Source organism: Ruditapes philippinarum, unplaced genomic scaffold (genome assembly GCF_026571515.1).
Source record: "Ruditapes philippinarum isolate M1 unplaced genomic scaffold, ASM2657151v2 ctg252_1_1_1_1, whole genome shotgun sequence".
Lineage (NCBI taxonomy): Eukaryota > Metazoa > Mollusca > Bivalvia > Venerida > Veneridae > Ruditapes > Ruditapes philippinarum.
The window spans coordinates 355,192-371,773 of NW_026859757.1; positions in this window are offsets into that span (position 1 = coordinate 355,192).

The window sequence follows — 16,582 nt, forward strand, 5'->3', positions numbered from 1 at the left end:
TGAATGTTACATCGACTTTAGCTACATCTGGACCTAACGGCGACATATGGGAAAATCACATATAGATAAAACTATTTATTGTACATGTCCCATTGTAATCATTATCAATACAAATATACGCTAAATAGAGTGGCAGGTTCATTCATTTTTGAAAAAAAAAATTGACAACAGTTGGTGAAATTTTTCTCACATTAAAAAATCGGATACTAAGAATTAAAAGGAACTCCCTTAGACTGAAAAAATCATAGAGGTGTCTTTTCTTAAAAACAAGAAAGCAAAGCAAGTTTTCAAATTAAGGGCAAGTGACACTCAAGACTTGTTTATTAATATCAAGTTAGACTGCAATTAGTCAAGACTGCAATCAAGTCAATACTATTACTATAAAGTCTCAGGTAATGTACTGTCTAATAAACAGTTCAACCAGTGTATGAATTCACTATGGAACTGTTTCTTTAAAGATCTTGTTTTTTTTAATGTAGGGAATTTTCTACCAAATTCAGTTCCGGGAAATCATATATAGTGCCATAATGTAGTGATACAGCTTATTCTGTTTGCATATATTAACAGAACCAAGACCTTCTGGGCAAACAGTAATTTCATGTCCCATAATGCAACATCAAAAAATACCAGATGCTCTGATAAGTTTGGTACCATTCACTTTTCTTATAATTATGCAAATAAAGCCAAATATAACATTTCTACATCAATACTGACTACTAACAATGACTCATGACACCAAACATGACAATAGGTTGAATAGTAATATGGATTAAGGAGAAAACAGGAAACTGTGACACACTGTTGTCTACATTATGCATAAGATTATATCTTCTTAGCTATATAAAACAATCAATATGATATGCTATATCTTTTCTTCATACGCATTGTTACATAATTATACAGATGAATGGTTACACATTTTTTTTATATTTTTTCCATCTATTTTTTTTTAATTGGAGAAAACATATGAGCATCTGCGCAGTCTGATCAGGATCCATGCTGTTCGCTATTAGTTTCTTTACTTGTTATAGGGTCTGTAAGCTAACAGCATGGATCCTGATCAGACTGCGCGGATGCGCAGGCTGGTCTGGATCCATGCTGGTCGCAAACCCATTATGTTGGTTTTGTCGTGACACGGCTCATATGCTATCTATAATTGGGAAAGAGGCCATATTTTGGTCCCTGGTGATAGATGCCTTGGAATGCTTCTCTCACCTGCAGGTTTGTCAAAGTATTTCAGTGTAAATCAATAAATTAAGGCTACATGAGCAAAAGTGAAAAATCTATATAAGCATGTTTCACAGTGAACCCTGTGACACCTTATTCCCTTAGTGATTACCTACCAAATATGACATCAGTCAATATAATTAATGAAAGCAATATGAGCACTTTTGCCCTTAACCTCTGTGATCCCATATTCCACATTCAGTTAGAGGACCACACATGGTATGTTCCTATCAATCATGAAAAACATCAGTCAATAAAATTATAAAAGGTGTTGGGGTAAAGGTTTTAACAATCTATATATAACATTTTTGCACTTAACCCTTGTAATCCCTCACTGCAAATCTATTTTTAGCACCAGTGACCTTGAATTAAATTTGTAAGTGAGCCCTAACTGCACACAAACAGGACCACCCAAGGCACCTACTAGTAACTGCATGTTTATAATGTGTAAAAATATATATGTGACCTAAAAACTGAACCCAGTGATCCAAAGTCAGTCTAGCCAAAGTTAGAGGACTATCCAAAGTCATTTGTATCTACATACCAAATATTTAAGATATGGGCCAATAAATGAAGTTGCTAGGAGAAACTGTAGGAAAGCATTCTTTATTTTTTTCTGATTATTTTATTAAGATTTCATTGAATAACTGAAGGCATTGCATTTTCTTCATTTTACTGTACACAATCACCGTAAAACTTTCTTTTGCCAAACAACAAACAAATATTGGCCTGCTTTAACATTCTGACACAAACCGCAATATATTTTACAGAGAATAAAGCAGTCTTGTAATATTTGCATCTCTCCATACTCTGAAGGACTTGGAATATGTTTCATCTTCATTATTAAATTTTAATCGAGCTAAACACAAGAAAGAGTAAATGGCTGTTTATAATGCATACTGTATTGTTTTTACGAGTAAAAATAATGCATACTAACAACAAAAGACACTAAGGTTTGATATGTTCTTATGTTCTTTATTTCTCTTGGTACTTGAAACTACAGAACTCGGAGGGTCTGTGCAACTTTTTACTAGAGATCGGTAGTTCGAGCCAACCGAGGTTGAACTATTATCATGTAGGACAAAGGCATAAATGTTTTATAGCTTACATTAGTCGAATGATAAATATGTCAATATAATTGTTTGTTAGTACATCAGTCCGTCGAATACGTCTTTTCTTTTAAATATTAAGAATTATTATCGCAGTGTTTTCAAATGAGTACTAACGGTACACTGTGTTAATCTATATTCATGCATATTGTAAATGGTTGAGTTCGATTGGACAATCATTTTCCAATCTTGTTGAACAATGTTCAAAATATATTTATATCTTTATTTTGGGATAAAATAAATTTTAAACAACGAATAAATAAAACATTTAAAATAAATTTAACAGCAGCATTATTTGTATTCATTTACTAAAATAAACACACATACAAGTATCATTCTATAGATTGTCACGTTACATTCACTACGGCTGTAATTAAAGTCGTCCCGGTAAACGTCATCTATTGACTGACTGCACATTTCACTTATTTCACAAGTTTTTTCTTCTTTTAATCTTTACTAAAGACAGCAAATAAACAAAATTATCATAACAAATAAAACACCTCTAATTTTGTATCAATTAACCTTAATTTCCTTTATCACGATCACAAGGTGTTAAAAACATGTCTCGCCGGCTGTCACTTATTTAGAACATGTCGCCCCCAACTTTTGTTGTCTTTTTGTGTTCAACCGAAAAGGTGTGATTTTAACTAAATTTCTGCCGAAGGGACCAGAGATCAGGTTCAACAGTTGGAGCGATAAGTGTTCAAGCAATCTGAGGTAGAACAATAAAAATTATATAGGAATTTTGCCAGGACTGGGCGATTAGTTCGAGCTCAGGGAGGTATTCGATAGGGCTGTCATTGAATATCGTGATATCGATATATCATCGATATTTTTTATCCAATACAATATCGATACACACTTTCACATATCGATCGATACAAGCTAAAAAAATTGTTTTATTTTTGTTAGTTAATATACCTCTCTATTTTGGCTTAAAAAGAGAAGTCACTTTTTTCTAGTTTTCTTGGCTAACTTGAACTTTATCTTCGTTTTCAAAATTTAATGTCAACGACAAGAAAAACATAAAAAAACAACTTTCTGTTAGTTTGTACTGTTTGTAATGTGTAATACAAGTATACATAACACCATGATCACAATTTATAACACATGTGTAAATGTTTTCATTGTATCTACTCAGTGTCAAAGTTGATATATTGTCCATATTTGTCTCTCGATATATCGATACAAAATTTTCCATCAATGACAGCCCTAGAAATTGAGCGATCCTAGTTCGAGCGAACGAACTTTAAGTACAGTCCAACCTCGTTTATTCGAAGTGCCTGGGACTGAATATTTACTTCGAATAATCGATGGGTTCGAATAATCGAAATCCGAATATTGTGATAGACGAAAACTACTCCACTTTGACCAATCATAGCAAAACTACCGTTAACAACACACTTACTTCCTGTAATCAATTGAGAAAAATAAATATTAAAGAAAAGATGCGTAAAAATTATTGTATTGACATTGAAGACATCAATACTTGCATTTTATTCAACATGACGTATCGTTTCATTTCGCGCAAAGCCTTGAAAATGGCCGTGTTGTCACTACAGTATTTACAGCTAAACTCTGGTATTTTCGATTAGGAAAAAGGCTATCATGTAGCGTTACAATTAATGAAAACATGTTTTGGATGTTTTGACAAATTTACATATACGGTATGTATGAAAATTTTTGCTGTCATCATAACAGTAACAAAATCGGACACGGTGCATTGCTTTTCATTTTCGGTGTTACAAAGAGTTATTATCATGATTGTCTAAATACACGCATGACTGATGTTTTTCACAAAGTCGACCGGTCAGCCAGTGGATCTGCGCCAATTAGTCTGGTTTCGAATAATAATTAGGCTGGCTTCGAATAATTAATAGGTGTGAAATTCTTTCATAATTGTATAATCGGGACCGAAATTATACTTCGAAAAATAGGAGGTATTCGGATAATGCATTTCGAATAATACGCTCGTATTTATATTGATTTGTATAGAGATAAAAACGGGACCGCCGATCTACTTCGGATAATGCCGGGTATTCGAATACAGGGTTGTCCAATAACCGGGGTAGGACTGTATTACACTCTTTGGTTTTTTTATCAAATTTAAATTATTTCTGTGCGTCCAAACTGATGCAAATTTTCATTTTCTAAGGGTCCTTCAGGTAAGCATATACATAAGAAGCACAATTTTGCTTCAGGAAAAACTCTGAATTATGAAGGATATCACAAAACATAAAGCAGCAGGCCTCCAGAAGATAACAGAAATATTGTCGTCTTACTACCAAGTTATGAATATTGCAAGGATCATTTTGCATATAGACTTTATAGTCACAAGAAATATTTTTTTACATGAGAACATCTTTCTGTACATTGTATCAAAATCATAATAATATTTTTTTTATTTGAAATTCATACTGATCTTTATAAAAATGTCTGCAGAGGCAAAATTTCAATGCCGAAGAATGTCCTATGATAATGTCAACATGTTTGATAGGTATATTTGTATTGGTGCTGGACTTGTTTTGTGACTCTAAAATCAAATCAATTTTCAAACTGAATCTTACAATTTTTTCGATCTTTTCAGAAAAGGAAATGAGTCAGGTCACCTAGAAAAATACAGTGGTCAAGGCCACAGTGACCCTGACCTTCAACTACTGAAAGGGAAATCTAATAGTTACATGTATGACCGACCACCACACCTAATCTTAAGACTTTAGGCTTATTAGTTCTCCCTTTTTTGTACAATTACTCTATTCTCAGGTTCACTTTATTTTTCTGTGTTTATTTATCTATTGTGTCCAACAGTCAAAATTATTGTTTCTATTTCAAAATAACATTGTTGAGGCAAACTTTCCCTTGATATTAGGCTTGCACATGTGTACTTTACTTTGCTGCCAATCACAGATGCAAATGACATTTTTCAAATACAATTTTTTTTGTCTGAAGTTTTTCAAATATTATAAGTAATGGAGTGGTATCTTAAAGATATATGCAACACATTTTTAAAAAGTTGATATATATAACAAAATTGTATTGATTCCGGTAAAACACCACCAATGCCGGTATTTTATTTGATACAATTATAATTATCCTACAATATAATATCTTTCAATTGACAACCGAGTTAATTCAAATACATATAAAATACTGCTGCTCTGTTATTGTATAGTTATCAAAGAAAAATAGCAGACTTTGCAGGATTTGTAACATGAAACTTATTTATAAATTATTCTGATGTTTGAAAATTATCATATATCAGAGAAAATAATTATATCCTTGTCTGGTACTACACTTGTCATTAAAACCATTACATCATTCTTAAGACTAAAGGACTTTATAATTTTATGCCACACATTGAAGCTTGCAAATTTATGAAATTTGAAAAAGGAAATTATCAAAATATTTTAAAAGGTTGTTGAACATCTAAACAAGACCTTCTACAGACAGCATACTCAACATTTCTCAGTCCTGGATAGTAAAATATTTGCAACATAGAAAAGGGGGCCTCCCCTGCCCTTAATGTTTCTAGTATGAGGTATGAAAAAAAAAAAATCTTCCTTTTAGAAATGCATTCCAATTGAAACAGTTAACTGAAAAAAATATTCTAAGTTTGGAGTGATTATACTGAACAGTTTTTGAGAAATTGACCTTAAATAGAAAATACTATATACTGTGCTCCTCTTAGTTCACAGTACTAAACGCTTTGAAACAAGAAGTAAAACAATGAACTTACAGCACAAAAAATATTAATAATTTGTAACATTTAGGTATTGTCTGTTATATGATACAAGAAAACAATCACATATTAAAATCAATCAAAATCAGATTCAATGGGCCAGACGTAGACCGTTGGTATGCCATTTTGAAAACAGTTTGTCAACATTTAAATCATGATAAATGGTGTTACAATCTAGATTTTTCATGTTTCAGTTAAAATTACTAAATGTTATATTGCTCAATTTTTAATATTAAAGTTATCTTTACTGTGTAAGCCAATATTATTTTTTTCAACAAATAAGAACATTTAGAAAATGATGATTTTTTTCCGGACGTATGCTAATATTATAATGGACTAATCACTAAATTGTGATTTATTGAGAAATTTGCGGTATGTCTTAAAACCGGATCGCAGATATGACTTAAAATACCGGATATGACTTATATTTTACAAAGTAATTTTTTTTTTATTAATTTTTTTTTTGAAATAATAAAATGATTTTACATGCAAAATATTGTTAAATTTGGTCCATAAATAAAAAAGTTATAAGTTATATTCGAATTACATTCTATAAAAGACATATCCGTAGCGGACAGGAGATACCGAATATGACTTATATTTTATAAATGAATCATTTTTTTATGAAAATTTTTATAAAATATAGGTCATATCCAGTATTTAAAGTCATATCCGCGGATATGAGTCATATCTGGTATTAAGTCATACCCAGAAATTTGTAAAATGTTGCTCTGTTTCATGTTAAAAATAAAATATACAGATTTAAAATATTTTGCACAAAAACTTAGTTGTTTAAGAGTATAACTAAAATATGTCAATTTTGACTAATTTAACACTAGTCATATGGAAATATGCCATTACTGATCAATGCGAAGTTAGTGATGTTGAGTATAGGTCAAAAAAGGGGCATAACTTTGAAAAAATAAATTGTAGGATAATCTGCCCTTCTGAAATGGTGTCATGTTTTGATAGTTAGAGAAAATGGACCTTAACAAAAAGGTTACAGGTCTGAAAATGGTTGATCAGGATTAAGTATCTAAGTTGAAAAATGGGGCTAGTCTTTGCAAAAAAATAATTTTCAGTTAATCTGACCCTTTGAAATGGCGTTTTTTATAGTTTGTCTGAAAAAAAAATTGGACCTTAAAAAAAATGCTGACGAAAGGGTCATGACAATAGCTCTTTTTTTTCTTTGTAACATAGATTAATAAATGAATTTATAGGGGTGAATCTTCTATAAATTACCAAGCTTGGTGTGAAACTTTTTTAGAATTGAAACTTCTTTGGAGGGAAGCATCTGACATTCCTCTAAATCACACATCTTGCAAGTAGGAAATAGCTTCAGGATTGATAGTATATCATAACTTCAGTTAATATTGATGGCAGAACATATAATCGTGATCTGTGATGGGTTAAAACGACCGATTATAATAACACCGAGAAAATATTCAGTCCCAGTAAGTGGGTGGGGAACTATTAAAAGAAGCTTACAGAGAGTAAATAGACATAAATGGCAAATACGCTTGTTTATACAGAAATCAATAACTTAAGTGCCTTAAATGTACTCATATAAAATACTCTAAGCCTTCAATGTACCTTTCTTGACGTCAAAATACACACTTTTCCGGGCCGAAATGAGGTTCAAAATTTTTGTAAGTCACGTGACAACATGGGGATGGTAACAGTGCTTATCGCCGTCACGTTCTTTACCGTACATGACTCATTTTTTTAAAAATAAAATAAAGTTTTATTTTGGAATTTTAAAACGTTCATGTTGAGAATTATAAACACACGACGCCAGTATTAGTGAGAATGCGTTTATAACGTAATCGGGTAACGGGAAACGGGAAACGTGAAACGTGAAACGATTCACTGTACAAATTAAGAGAATAAAAATAAATCATTACATGAAATACAAAGATAAATATATCAAAACATACAAATAAACGTACGATCATCAATCAAAACATTTGTATTTACCTCTCACATAAATTAAAACATATTTTACTAGAATTACAGTACTGTACAGCACACTTAAATAATCTTATTTAAGATATTTTCAATAAAATCCTAATATAAATTATCATTTTTTAACAAATAAATAAACATACCAACTATTGCGGCGTTTTAAATGTATCGTCGTGATGCTTATAAACTGTATGAACGTTTTTAAATTTGTTTTGATCATTGCGTTTCCGCTTACATAAAAATATGACGTAACGCGGCGTGTTAAGCCGCGCCAAACGATAACGTTATATTTGGTACAACAAAAATATCAGTAAATAAGAAAACGATATTATGTGAATTAAATATATGTAAGAAATAGAAAAATGTAAATATATAACAAAAATATAATGTTAAATCTTAATAAATTCAAAGAAGAATTTAATAGTATTAATATGTTGTATTATTATGAAGCAATACGACATCAGACAATTAATTTAATATCAACTTTGGTTTATCTGAAATGTTGTAGGATCACATGCATATAAACACTGTAACTTATAAAATAGTACCCAAGAGCTATAAATAACGTCAAATATATAACCAGGGTTTTTCATAGAACTGAAAGACCCTGATAAAATATTGAATTATATCTAAACTGTATGATCAAGTAGCATGCTATTATTATTATTTTATTTTTTTGATGTATTAAAATTTCAGGATATACAACAAAGTATATGCTACCTGCTCCCCATCATTTGAACAGTAATCTATAATTAACTGACGAAATAATATATGTAAATTATTTCTCACTTTGCAATTGAATGCTTTAATTTATATTCAAAGTGCTCCTTTTCTGATATGGATGAGGAGGAAACGTTACAATTCGAAGAATGATTCACTTCTCTTCGTGTATAGAGGTCATAATATTATGTCTATCGCAATTAACTTTTGGCCATTTCCTTCAGTTATTATGAATAATGGCTGAAGAAGATGTTCAGATTGAATATTTTGCCTGGGGAGTCAATTTTCTTAAAGAAAAACAACCGGGATTGCTTGTCTGTCCTAATTTTATATATAGTGAAAGTGACCTCTTTTCTGAAAATACCGCGAGTGTGAAATAATGCAGAAAATGATTGCCGTATCACACATAATTGACTTTTGACTTAAACATTATTGAACTATTGCAAACGTTGTTAATTACGTCTACATGTAGTAGGTGTTTAAATGTAATCGCTTTGTCCGTCAGTCTGTTTATTCGAAATATTGTCCGTTATATCCTCATTCTCACTTAATCACGGCATTAGAATATCTTCAATATTCTATTAATTATAAACCCGAATATTCCCGCGAAATGTTTTGACATCTTGTACTGTATTTATGAAATAATTTGAGCGCAAATTGAATAGCTTCTTGGTTTGACTTTGCCAGTGACAGTCACGAGTCAAGAAAAACAGCATTGAAGTGCTTGTCTTCAAAGTCGGTATCATTTACGAGTCTGGATTGAGAAATAATATATTAATCGTACATGATAACGCGTTAAAGGGTTATCCAATGGTAATATATAGACTATAGTAATATATATAGTCAACAACAATATGAACATTAAGAGAATCTGTACATTTGTATTTTACAAAAGTTTTTTTTTTTCACAAAACCATTTACGACGCACTTAAAAACTATAAGACAATAAGTTTTCAACAATATCGATCAAACTATCATACTTGATATATTTAGAGAGGATATTTGTCTTGCCTTTATTTAGTTTTTTTTAAATCAATAAAATAAACTCTCTTAAAGTTTCTTGGTCAAACAAACAGACTTTCTTTAATATTTACGAGCCTCTCATTTATTGGTCCCTGCCTCTTTCACCACCTCTTGTGTTTTACATTCTGTTTGTTTTGTTAAACAATTTTAACTTGCCAACGGACCTTGGGATTAATGAAATGGTAAACTTCCATGAAAACTATGAATTATCCATATATCTGAAATGTGTTTATTCTTTGCAGACTGCTTCTAAAAATCATAATTTTGTTATTGAAATTGACATATATTTTTCAGTGAATTTACTTCCATGAACGAATAAATTTAAACTTATATTGCAATCACAAAAAAAGAAGTAAACATGAAAACAGGCGTGGCCGTATCTGGCTGAAATGTCCCGTAAATGGTAAAATTGATTGTTAAATATTTATTAGTTAAGAATTTTTGATTGGTGTAAACGCAATAAGTTTGGAATATATAGTTTTACTTGTAAGATAGATGGTTCTATGGAGCATTGTAAGATAGATGGTACTATGGAGCAGGACTGATGTCAGGTAACTGGTATTTGTCCTTGAATAAATTAATTCTAAAAACTAAATAACTTTTCCTCATTTTTTTTTGTTAAATTGGATATAATTCTTCATGCATCTGCCTGTAAAATATTTTGCTTTATAGAGATATTTTATATCTGTTTAACAAACATCATTCATCAATTAGTTCTGCAGAAATAGACGTTTAATTAAAGGTATTTCTATTTTTTGCTTTAGCCGCCCCTAAAAGGGGTTAATCAAATTAATATGAGCAAACTTGATAAAAGACTACCCAAGAATGCTACAGACAAAGTTTGGTGATCATCCATCAATTAGTTCTGTAGAAGAAGATGTTTAAAGGTTTTTCTATTTTTAGCTCTGTTGACCCCTAAAATGGGCCTAACGAATTGACATGAGCAAATTCAAGTGTGACTGTCACAAAGATGCCTCAGACCAAATTTGAAGTAAATCTGGCCTTCAGTTTCAGAGAAGACGTTTGTTGACACATTACGACGGACACCGGAGCATCCCCCTTTGATACTAAAAGCTCACCCGGAACCTTCGGTTCTGGTGAGCTAATAAGGAAGGCTGGTGTTTTTACGGATAATTTTCACCGTGACATTTGCATGTGCTGCTTGACAACTGTTGCCCTGTTCCTCATATCTGCGTCTTGCAGGTCGTTCGGGATAATCAATTCCATTACATAGTGTTAACCCTTTCCCCCATGAGCATATTGTGAAAAATGGCCGTTTTCACTGAAAAGCCTCCTGTTACAAGTTCAAACTGCTATGAAACTATGAAAAATGCTTCAATACTAATCAAACTTGGCACAAATGTTGACTGGACCATTGCCTTTGTAACGACATGCTCAGTCTTAAATTTCCTGTTACCATGGCAACGAGGGGACATCTCAAAATTGCCAAAAATCACGATTTTGCCTCGATTTTTTCCACCAAAATTTATTTCAAAGTGCTGCAACTTCTCAAGGGATTGAGATAGAGTCAAAGGCTTTTCAGCGTTGGTTACACGTTACATTATGATCGACCTGGGGTCATTTTTAGCCTCTCACAAGTCCAAAATTTTCTTGGCGATGAGGGGGACTCCGCCCCCTTCAAACCCCCCTAACAGAAAGGGGCACACCCACTTCTAGCAACCCCCTGATGTATCTTTTGGATGGGGGGGGGGGGCGGCGCCAAAAAAGTGCTCAATTTTTTTAAGCAACCTTTCTCAAACGAAAACATGTGTTTGGGGCCCAAATAGGACATTTTTTCACTATTTGAGGCCTAAAAAGGGAGAGGGGTCGAAAGTGCGTTGTTTCGCGTATATATCAGGTAAAGGGTTAACTTGTTAAGGATATAACATCGCTTATGAATAGATTGGAAAAAACAAAGGGATTCCGTTTTCTGCATAACAGCAACAGGTGCTGTGTGGCAGTTGTAAAGATGTTGTCCCATAAGCCTATATACAATGTAATGTCAGCGTTGTTACATTCCACTGGTCATTTGAAATAATCAAGTTGAGGATTGACTGATCAGGCCCTATTTATTGACTGATGAACTTTAAATAATTTTCGTCACGTTATCCCAAAATTTGATTATGGACTACACAATTTTTGCAGTTCATTTATAAGATAAAAGATATTAGATTGATAATAAACAAAGATAACCCGAAATCATTAAAAGTATCAACATTTCTTGCATCATTACAATAAACATGCATATACCCTTGCCAACGCCGACGCTAAATAGCTATAATAAGTAACTACAATCAATGTACCTTGGACATCCCACACAAAGCCCCACTGATATTATAACGCTGTAATAGACATCTTTGATCAACAGAAGAAGCACAAAATGCCTTTATGTTTTGACCAAATAAACTGCCTTACCCAATATAATGCTTAAGAAACAAAATCATGTTGTATATATGTACATAAATTAATTGTTTACAAAGTAAAATCTATGGAAGCCCTGGAGGGACATTTGTAATAAATATTTAAAACTTATTAATTAATTCTAAATATTTAAAATTTAATTTTTGATATTTAAAAATTAATTCTTAATACTTAAAAATTAAGAACAGAATACATAAGACGCGGGTATTTGAATTCAACGGTCTCTTGCAAAAGGTTGTTACACGAAGAAAAATTGGCTAATTCGATATAGCTGCTTTCAGGTAATTGCCATTTTTTTTATATATATATACAATAAACATTCTGCGAAATATTATATCTCGATTGTTATATTTTTCATGCTAACAGTTGAAACCATTAAGATATGTTAGTTTTATCAAGGTGCCGCTTTACAATTTATTGACTACATGGTGTCAAAAGCAGCAGTTGAGAAAGTTTATCAATACAATTTGTTCTGATTGACAGAAATATACCTGCTTGCCAGGGGTTAGGTTTGTCTAACGATAATGTTTAGTTGTTGGTGGTTGATAACAATATTACATGTTTACTGCCACAGCCCTTTATTTTTACAATGCTATATTTCATTTATTTGTATTTCTTTTAAGGTCGTAAACATGGAGATCCCGTTGCTGTTTGCCTTTATCATTTTATTGAAAGTGACTCCTGTGTCAACAGATGTGTCATCCCTATTGCCATCTGGAATCGAAGCATTCTGACTTCAAGTACGCAGAAATTGTTTTACCACAACATACGCCTTGGTCTCCGTCAGTTAAAGAGGATACTTCGTTGTAATTATTACAGGCGTCACCGTGTCATGTATACTCTAAAAGAAGTAGGAAAAGAATTGCAGTTTAGCGGGGACGGCTTATGGTACCAAGGTGGATGAATACGTTGAAGGATTTGAGAGCTCGTGGACGAATTGATACGTCAAACTCTTTCATGCAAAATGCTTGCGATTTTATTTAGCGGATGTTCTTCAAGCGGGACTTTATTGCATTGTATTCACTGGAATTTACACAATAATGTGCGACCATAGAAACATGTAGACATGTGCACTTGTATTAGAAGAAAAGAAATAAAATGTTGTTAAATGTACTAGAACTATCGGGTTCTACTGATTATGGTGTTAATGTTGATTTGTATGATATTGAATATGAAACAAATCCAGATGATTGATCATTAGACAATAATATATATACTTTTTTAATGAATAAACATTGATGTTCATAGTTTTCCGAAGTATGTTTTTTATGTTTAACTGCTAGTTAAAAATTTTAGGCCGATCTCGAGTTCGCTTTACTTATTGTTAGAACAGGTCATGAATTAAACGGAAAAAAATAATAAAAGAACTTAAACACGAAACCTCTCTTTCTACATTGATGATTGCATGACAAATCTGACTTAGAATAAACATTGCTAGAAATCTAAGTAAACCGTATGTAGGAAATTAGAAAATAAACCATATGAGCTTTTTGTAGGCAGTACTAAAAATTTGCCAAATGTTCTCCAGAAGGGATCAAATTTTAGCGCTTTTTCACCCCAAAATACAAAGTTTCAACTTTGACCTACATATATGACCTATGATAATGTTGCAAGTTGTTCCAACTGAAAAAAAAAAAAAAAACATGTAGTGTTCAAAATGTTTTTCTTTGATTTGACCTATTTTTTACCCCATATGACCCAGATTCAAACTCGACCTAAAGATTATCCAGACAAATATTCTCATAAACTTTTAAGTTGTTCAAGTTGAAAATACAGCATTTAAAGTGTTCTCTATGTTTTTCCTTGATTTAAACTAGTGACCTAGTTTATGACCCCCAGATAACCCAGATTAAAAATTGACCTAGAAAATCAATTAGATAAACATTTTGAACAATGTTGATGAAGATGGGATACAAAATGTGACCTGTAATGTGTTCACAAGGGAAATGTTGAGAAACACACCGACAGACGACACACAGTGGGCAATGACAGTAGCTCACCTTTAAGCTGAGCTAAAAAGGAATCAAGATATATCAGATTTTCTCTTTATTGAATTAAACACAGAGCTCTATTCATTTCTGAACAGTTTTCAATGCAAATAGTTATGCATCTAAAAAATTTTTTTTAAATAAACTGGCCAACAAACGTTTGTATAGTAATGTTTGATCCACTAAGTCTGTGACAAGCTTTAAACCATCTATATTTTGTTTATTTTGCGTTTATTGTAAAAAAATAACTCTTGTGAGCTGAAATTAACAATGACGAGAACCCCCATCATTATCGACATTTTTTAAAAACAGTTGGTTACAAGAAATTGATATCTGGTCACAGGTTCCGTGAAAGAAATAGTAGTACAGTACTTTGACATCTTTTTCCATCAAATGGAAAATGTTCCTTATGTTTTCCCTGAGCATTAAGCATTTTCACTGATTTTACAGTGCAGTCAGCAGGTAACCATTCAGTTATGCACTGCTACTTTAAGACAAATAACAGCAAGAAAAGTATGGATTATAATATTTGTTTCCCTTACTGATGGCGTATAGATGGGTTTTAATTGTTTGTTAAAAAGTATAATTACAGTCCACTTAAAAATAAGGCAGTAAAGTCGGTGTAAAAACTTTTACTCTTTTATTACAATGACTTATCAAAGTACAAAATCAAAGCTAGGTATCTACACTCATCAATGAATAATCGCTTCAGGTCCAATTTCCAACTGATAACAATTTGGGGTAACCACCTACAGCATACAACATAAAAATAAAAGGGTATTCATTCAAAAGTTAAAAACATAGCAAGTTTTGCCATGTGGGTGAGAACTAAAGGCTCAACTAGGCAAACTCAACAAAAATGATTATGTTTCAACTAAATAGAACAAGAACTGTCACTAAAAATAAACATATGCCACAAATGTGCTTTGAGCATTAGGCAGGTACAAAAAAACTAACCTTTTACATTGTTAAAAGTGTTTAAGAAGCAAACATTACTATAATAATTACATCATCATCTATAATTGTCAATTAGTTTATATGTTTATAATTATCACAGGGCTACAGCATGTATGTCAGTAGTATACAATTTCACATGAAAACAGAACAACGATTGATACCACTACAAAATAAATTCCGTTTATCAACCATTTTTAAATGAATGTAATTATTATTTTTACCAAGAACCAAACAATTACTATCATCAACTTAAAAACTAAATATTTGATATGGCCCATTCAATACAAAATGTTGCTGCGATGAGGCTTCTGAACAATTATAAACGTTTCCATCTCTTCCTAGGAAGTGTTCTGTACTTCTGTTCTAGAAACCAAATACCCATCTTCAAACGGATCACTTTCATGAATTATCTTTTTCTGGACTCCCAGACGCATTAGAGCACCGCATTATTGATTGGCAAATACTTCAGATTGTTTTTCAGAATATAATGAGTGCTTAATTTTGCTGTACTTTATGTTAATAGTGTTGTCGCCCTTTTCTACAGGGACTCCATTTATCATGAAACTTTTGTTCTCCTTTTTTATCTCAGGTATATATGGCACTGTGACGCATACAAACTGTTAGCTCTTAAATACTCTGTGAAACTGCATGGATTTTGGTCTACATCAGTATAACTGTCAATCACTTGTCCTGATGCTTAAGCCAATGAGAAGTCGTAGTCCTCCACACTGTCCATGTTACTTTCTCCGTCCGGGAAATAGTTACTTAGCGCTTGATATCTTATTCTTTCTACTGCCAGACTTTCCCCAAATGTGTAATACATCACGCGTGCTTATCCACCTTTTGCTTCAGTATCAACTCTGTACTTTCCATCTCGGTAGTTCTGCCATCCCATTTTCATTTTATATGCACTGCTTTGTCCTCTGCCTTTCTTCACAGCAGTTGCCTAAAATATATTAGAGCTTTTATTAACAACCAATTTCATACAATTTTGGCCTAGAGGGACATACTCTATAACTGATGTCAAACTAAACAACCTCCAAAACATAAATAATAGAATCTTTGAAAATATTATAACTTAAATTAAAAGTTTAAGCTATACATTCCCAATCATTATCGATAAAATCAGCTGTTAAAATATGTTTGCAGTACTGTAAAAATAATCTATGTAGAGTTGTTGCTGTACAATTAATGGGTTGAAGCAATTTATTTCAGAACGCCTCTAAATTGATAAATTGTGGTAAAATGGGTTTCGTTCAGCATAGATTCTTTTTTGACATTGTATTTATTTATCATTTTACTTTCATTGAGCACAAACTTTTAATATGTTTCGATAATCTGCTAGATGTACGGTGTTCTCCTTTATCTACATCTAAAGTTTTGTTAACCAAACCTGTGGTAAGGTTTTTGCAAACTGCAGGCATTTGAAAGCA